Source organism: Bos taurus, chromosome 7 (genome assembly GCF_002263795.3).
Source record: "Bos taurus isolate L1 Dominette 01449 registration number 42190680 breed Hereford chromosome 7, ARS-UCD2.0, whole genome shotgun sequence".
Taxonomy (NCBI): Eukaryota; Metazoa; Chordata; class Mammalia; order Artiodactyla; family Bovidae; genus Bos; species Bos taurus.
Genome location: NC_037334.1, coordinates 5,220,990 through 5,226,989, shown reverse-complemented (window position 1 = coordinate 5,226,989; position 6,000 = coordinate 5,220,990). Strand labels below are relative to the sequence as shown.

The following is a 6,000-nucleotide window of genomic DNA, read 5'->3' as shown; positions in this document are numbered from 1 at the left end:
GAAGGGAGGAGGAACAGGGGGAGCGGCTGAAGGGCATGGTCAGTATGAGGGGAACAAAGAGAAGCTTATGAAGGGAACACGGTAGGGTATAGGGGTGGCTACGGGGAGGGGACGAACACCTTCAGGACACCACCCCACCCCCCAACCTGCAAACCACAGGTTTTCTGAGCCAGGAAATCTGGGTCTCAGATTTCCAGATTTAGAAGAAGAAAAAGAAAAGGTACAGGACACACCAGTTAAGCTTGACTTTCAGTTAAGCAGTGGAATGATTTTTATTCTAAGTGTGGCCCATTCCGTGCACTGTTTTTACTAGCAGCTCTAATTTTGGTCGGACCACTTCCTTCTCCCGGCCAACCCCATCCCCTGCCTGTCCCTTGAGCCTTTCTGAAAGCCACTGGGACCTCTCAGATCAAATGATTCCTTTGTTTCTTCTCTCTCTGGTGCCCCACACGCCTGCATACTGGTGCCCTCCCCTGCCATCTCTCATCTTGGCTTCGAACACCACCCTGAGGTGGAGTCCTAGCCAGGCAATACAATGCGCAAAGGCATGGCACCTCCACCACCTTCTCTCTTTGTCTCTCTGTGTGGCTGTCTCTGTCTCTCTCAAGCCCCTCCAAACTCTCTGCCATGGGCCTGATCCTAATGAGATGATATAATGTCTCTGCCTATCCCAGCTGCCATCACCTCCTTCTCTTGGAACCTCTAGGGCTCCTTACTCTCAAGCCTGAGACCCAGGAACCTCGTACACCAGGCTTCCCCTCAATTTCTGGGCATATAAGTATATAGTAGATACGTAGAAAAATTTTGGAGGGTAATTTTTTGGAGGCAAGTCCTGGGGGTAGTATTTGATGCTTCAACACAGAGAGCTGCAGTTTTCGTACCTTAGAGGCACACACACCCTGTCCAAGCTTTTGTACCCTCCAACAAAGTAATTTGCCTTTTATCCTCCTCCTTGGTTTTGAAAACAAGTGAGATCATAAAACATTATAGGAAAGCTAATAACAGAAAAGGTCAGTCCCTGGCCCTAGGCTGCCCCTTGATGCCTCCCCCAATCCCCACTTCTCATCTTTGCCCTTCGTATTTATTTGCCGTGGGAACACTCAGTCGAACTTCCCACCTGGCTTCTGCCCAACAGGCCAAAAACTCAGCCTCGTGGATCATTTTTCCCAGGGGCATGTTATTCTGGAAACCAGCGGTCCTCAGAAGGGAAACATTTGAGCCCCTGACTGTGTTTATAGTTTCAGTGTCCTAGGCAACGCCCCTGTAGAATCAGATCCTGGATCTTTTGTGCCATGTCCTAGGGGTGCTTTCTGGGGGTGGGTCACTGGGCAGAGGGTGATGCCATCCCTTTATTTGGAGCTGGGTAACTTCTGGGGTGGTCTTAGGTCAGAGTTGGACCTCTCCTCTCATCAGCCAGGCCCAGGTGGCACTGGGCACCCCCCATTCTCCCCATCCCCATTTCTGGGGAAGCCAAAGGTGAGTAAGTGAACCCACGACCGCTTCCACTAGGGATTGAGGACAGCAAACTAGGCTGATGTGCCCAGATAAGGAAGGCCTCTAGGCAGGAGGTGACATTGGACCGGGCTTCTGAAAGACAATAGGGGGTGAGGAGAGCTGGGAAAGGGTGATCCTGGCAGAAGGAGCAGCAGATGCAAAGGCCCCAAGGCTGGACAGGGTGACAGCTGAAAAGCTGGGGTTAGCCCAGACCACGTGGGCCTTGCAAGGGGGGAGGAATGAGGATCATCCTTTTGGTTCAAGGAGGAGGTGGCCGGTAATGTGGGGCAGGACGTGACCAGTCACATGGTTGACGATGGAATTCTGTGGCTGCATCAGAGAAGGGACAGTGGGGTGACACTGGGAATACATGAGCCGCGGGACTGAGGGGGCGTTCCCGGGCTTCTACAGGGCAATGGTGGGGTTCAAGGGCGGGGGACACCCCCAAACGATGCGTGTCCTGTCACCAGCTCTGGACTCTGTCCCTCACAGGGGCCTTAGCATCCTCCCACGGGCTGGAAGTCACCCCCTGAGAAGTGCTGGGTGAGGCCCCTCCTCTGTGGAGTCCCCGCGGTTCCCGCAGCCCTCCCCCTCTCTGCCCACACAATGCAGACCCCGGAGGCCCCCCGCCGCTTTGTTCTCTTTCCCTCCACACAGGGGCACGGTCACGCTGGCGGCTCCCTCTGAGCGCGGCTTACACACACATAATGGGAAGGGGAAAGAAAGCGTTCCCAGTCGCCTCCCCTCCCCATTCGCCTCCGCGAGCCGCCTCCCCCAGCCCCTCCCGCACGGCGGGATCCCCGCCTCAGGACCCCTCCCGGGAGCACAGTACCTTTCGCGAGACGCTCCCGGCCCGGGGAGGGGGAAGGCGGGGGGTTGGAGAGAGAGGGCTATTTTTAGAATGAATGGAAGAAAAGGAGGAGGGGGGACAACGAAAAAAGGGATGTAGGTTCGTAGAAACCTTCTGGCTCCCAAGAGGAAATTCCCCACACCCCAGGCCCAGGTGGAAGGTGGGTGGGGGGTTCAGAGACGGGGCGGGCGGAGCTGCGGGGGCAGCGGGCGAAGACAGTGGGCTTTGGGAGGGCGCCACGCTTCCTGGAGGTAAGGGGAAAGTTGGAGGAGACCAGCAAAACGTAGCCGGCAGCCCTACAGATTCCCAAGAGCTGGAGGGACCCCAGAGGTGGGCACTGTCCAGTCCAGACATTCCGGGAAACAGACTCGGAGAGGGGCTTGCGCAGGGCCAAGGTCATCGGAGGACTGAGCCCTAGACTCAATACCCCATCCCCTAGTGACCCAGACCTCGGTAGCCGCATTGTTCTAATTTGGCAGTGACCTTCACAAACCCTGCCATCCAGGCCTCTTCCTTTCACGTTCGGCGGGGTCCTGGCATCCTGCATTTAGGAGGGCTGGTTTCAGGGTATCACGACGCAACAGTAATACGGAGAAGTTTACTGTGGTTAGTTTTCTGGGCATCCCGGGTCTCCCCTCCCTCTCTGGGACCTTCCAGCCCGGGCAGCATCACCAGCTGCCCCAAACCCCCGATTACCCCTGGAGCCCCCGGGTCCCACTCAAGGTTCGTGGAGGGGGGCGCTTAATAGCCTTCCTCTGTCGCCCTGGCCTCGGCTCCTTCCCCCGATCCCGGGAGCGGTCCCCGGGGGTGGGGAGGGCGGGGACATCTGTCTTCTGTGCTGCTGGGTCGCTGGACCGAGGCCAGGGGCTCCCCCCGCCCCAGGTCTCAGTTTCCCCACCTAAAAAATGAGTGCCGTGGGCCAGCGGCGGCAGAGGGTCCTCTCGGCTCTTGGAACCTGGTCGGAGATTTGCTGGCACGCCCCTGCGGGGAGGGGTCTTGCGCGAGACGGGGATTCCCGCCCCCCACTTCTAGAGCAGCGTGGCGGGGGAGGGGGGCGCGCGGTGGCAGCCGCCGGTTGCCTCTCCCTCGGCGCGATAGGCGCCCCCTCCCCGGGCGGCGGGGCGGGGCCCGGAACGGCGGGGAGGGGGTCAGCTCTGCGGCGGCGCGCACACTCCCTCCCGGCTCACACGCCCTTGCCCGGCCGGGCACTTGTCTTCGCGCTCGGGCCAGGCGCTGGGGCTCCAGCTGCCGCGGCCGACTCCGGCCGGTGAGTAGGCAGTAGAGGGGTGGGTTACAGGGTGGAGGTCTCCGCGGCGCTCGCCGTCTCCCTGGTGGGAGTCTCGGTCAGGGTTTGCCCGACTCTGAGAATTCAAAGCGGGAGCTGCGGAAGGGAAGGAAACCCCCTTCTATCCCTCTCCCCACTCAACACCAAGCCCCGAGTCAGCTCCAGGGCCCCCAACCCTGGAGAAGGGGGCTTCCGCTCCCGGAATTTGGGATGCGGAGACATCCTCCCACGGAGGTGAGGGTGGAGACATGCGGACCCTCCCGCGTGGCCCTCAGTGTGCTGGGAAGGGGGAGGACTGGTCCCACTGCCCCCTCCCCACTTCCTCCCCCCTCCCCCCGGCTCTTTCTCTCCCAGTCTGTGGCCGGGATTCCCCGGCCGGCCTTGCTGCGGAGTAGAAGGAAACCCCCACCTGCCAGCCTACTGTGCGTTTGAGCGCCTGCTCTTTGGAGCTCGCGGCTCTTCTCTCTTCTTCTCTGACCCCCACCCCCACGGACAGGGAGAGAGGCCCAGAGAGGGTTAGCACTTAGCCAAGGTCACGCAGCTGGGCAGGAGCAGAGCAGGGGTTTATGGCTCACTAACCTTAGAAGCCAGCGGGTGGTGTCAGCTCTAGGGTCCTCCACTCCCTGCGTTTAACCACAGGTGTGAGGGCCCTCTCTGGGGGCCCCGGAAAAGGAGGAGGGTTTCTGTCATTCTCCCCAATCTCTCTGCCCTGCCAGAGGCCCCGTGGGACTGAATGGCGAACCCCACACCTCCCCACCCCACACCCCCGACCTGGCTCCTTCCTTCTGGCTTCCAGGTCTCTCATGCCTCCTAGCCCCACTCCCCAAGCCAGCCCAAGACCTGGAAGGAAACCCTTTGGGGTGGGGGGAATTCCAGATGGGCAAGCCAAGCATTGTGAGCCTATAGAATAATTTCAACTCTGATCACTCACCCGCTATTGACTTTCTACAATTCCCTGCCCTCCGAAGGGCCAGGGTCAACTTCAGAAGGTCCCCTGGCTAGATCAGGCAGCACCAGAGCCATGAACCTGGCCATAAGCCCCCACCCCAGACCTCTGGCAAAAGAAAGGGCGGCTGTGATGTTCACGGCTGGCTGAGTTTTCCCTTCAGTCCCGTTCTGAGGTCTCCCCCAACCCTGCGGCACCATGGGACCATCATGTGACCCCTTCTGCCCTCTCCTCCAGGGCGGGATGAGGGTACTGTGCTCACAGGGGGCTTCTGGAGACAGCGAACTCCGTGAGGGAGCCTCAGTCCCCAGGACAGCTGCAGACCTGGGAGAATTAAGGGGCAGCCAAGAATAGAACTGGTCAAGCTGGGGATTCCTTGATTCCTTTATCCTCACACGAGCCCATGCCAGCCTCACCCACCCAACTCTTCCTGTGGTGAAGGAATTGGTGGGGGTGTGGGGGGGGGCCACGGGAGAGGAAGATAGGGACCAGCACAAGGAAGGGGTGTCAGGGGAAGGAGGGGGGCCTCCAGGGAGGGGGGCCTAGTGTGGGGGGTGTATCTACAGGGGTTCAAAAAGGGGTCCACAGAAGGAAACAGGCCCCCACCTGGACAGACAGTGCCACTCCTGATCACAGGTTTCCCTGAAACTTACACGGTAAAACTCAGCTTGTCAGAGCACAGATCTGTTCTAAAGACCCAATCTGGGAGCCTCCTGGGACCCTGGCTCCACCCCACAACCCATGTCTGGTCCTTAAGGGCGGGGAGGTGGCGGGGATAAAAGTGGCCACAGCTCTCTGCCAGCCAAGTGGTAGCTCAGTAGGACTAAAGCAGACAGCTCCTTTCATCGTGTCGACCCCTGCACTCCAGGGTGAGTGAATCGCAAACTCAGGTCACCTTTGGGAGTAGGGGGGTGGGCCAGGAGTTGGATAGAAAAAATGGTGGCTTCAAAGTGCCAACCTTTGAAATAATACTACTAATATAATAACAATAATTACTGTCATGACCGTGTGTTCTAGAGTCCCCTCTGGAGAGTCACTGTCCACTTTCTCAGGTCACTGGTGGTGGGGAACCTGCTCAGAGAGGCTGAGTGATCCACCCAGAGTCACACAGCCAGAAGGAAGGAGTTGAACTGAGTTGGAGTAGCTCTAAAACCCCCGTAGTTTCCACAACCCAGATCCTGTGAGCTCACTCCCTAGAGACAACCCTCAGGGAGCAGCTCCTCTGATCCGTTTTTCTCCTATGAATATTGACTGACATTCTGGGCTTGGCAGTGAGCTGCCGGTATGGAGGGGACCAGGTGCCAGTGTCAAATGTGTGGGGTCGTCAGTCGACAAAGACTAAGCAGTTATGGTATGCCAGGCCCAGGGCTGGGCACTGGGAACACGGTGAGAAAAATAAAACACAGAGATGTGTTAGAGAATGAC

General features: G+C 58.7%; 1 protein-coding gene across 2 annotated transcripts in view; it reads left to right on the top strand.

Moving 5' to 3' along the window:
• The first annotated feature begins 3,504 nt into the window (after positions 1–3,504).
• The window catches only part of KCNN1 (potassium calcium-activated channel subfamily N member 1), a 38,402-nt gene continuing 35,906 nt past the window's right edge, over positions 3,505–6,000 (top strand). Inside the window, exon 1 of one of the 2 annotated variants that reach the window (XM_059888504.1) lies at positions 3,505–3,611. The gene's annotated coding sequence lies outside the window, so the exon portion shown is untranslated. Of the gene's footprint in view, positions 3,612–5,121; positions 5,445–6,000 lie in introns of those variants that run through there. The other variant, XM_059888505.1, reaches the window with a different exon arrangement.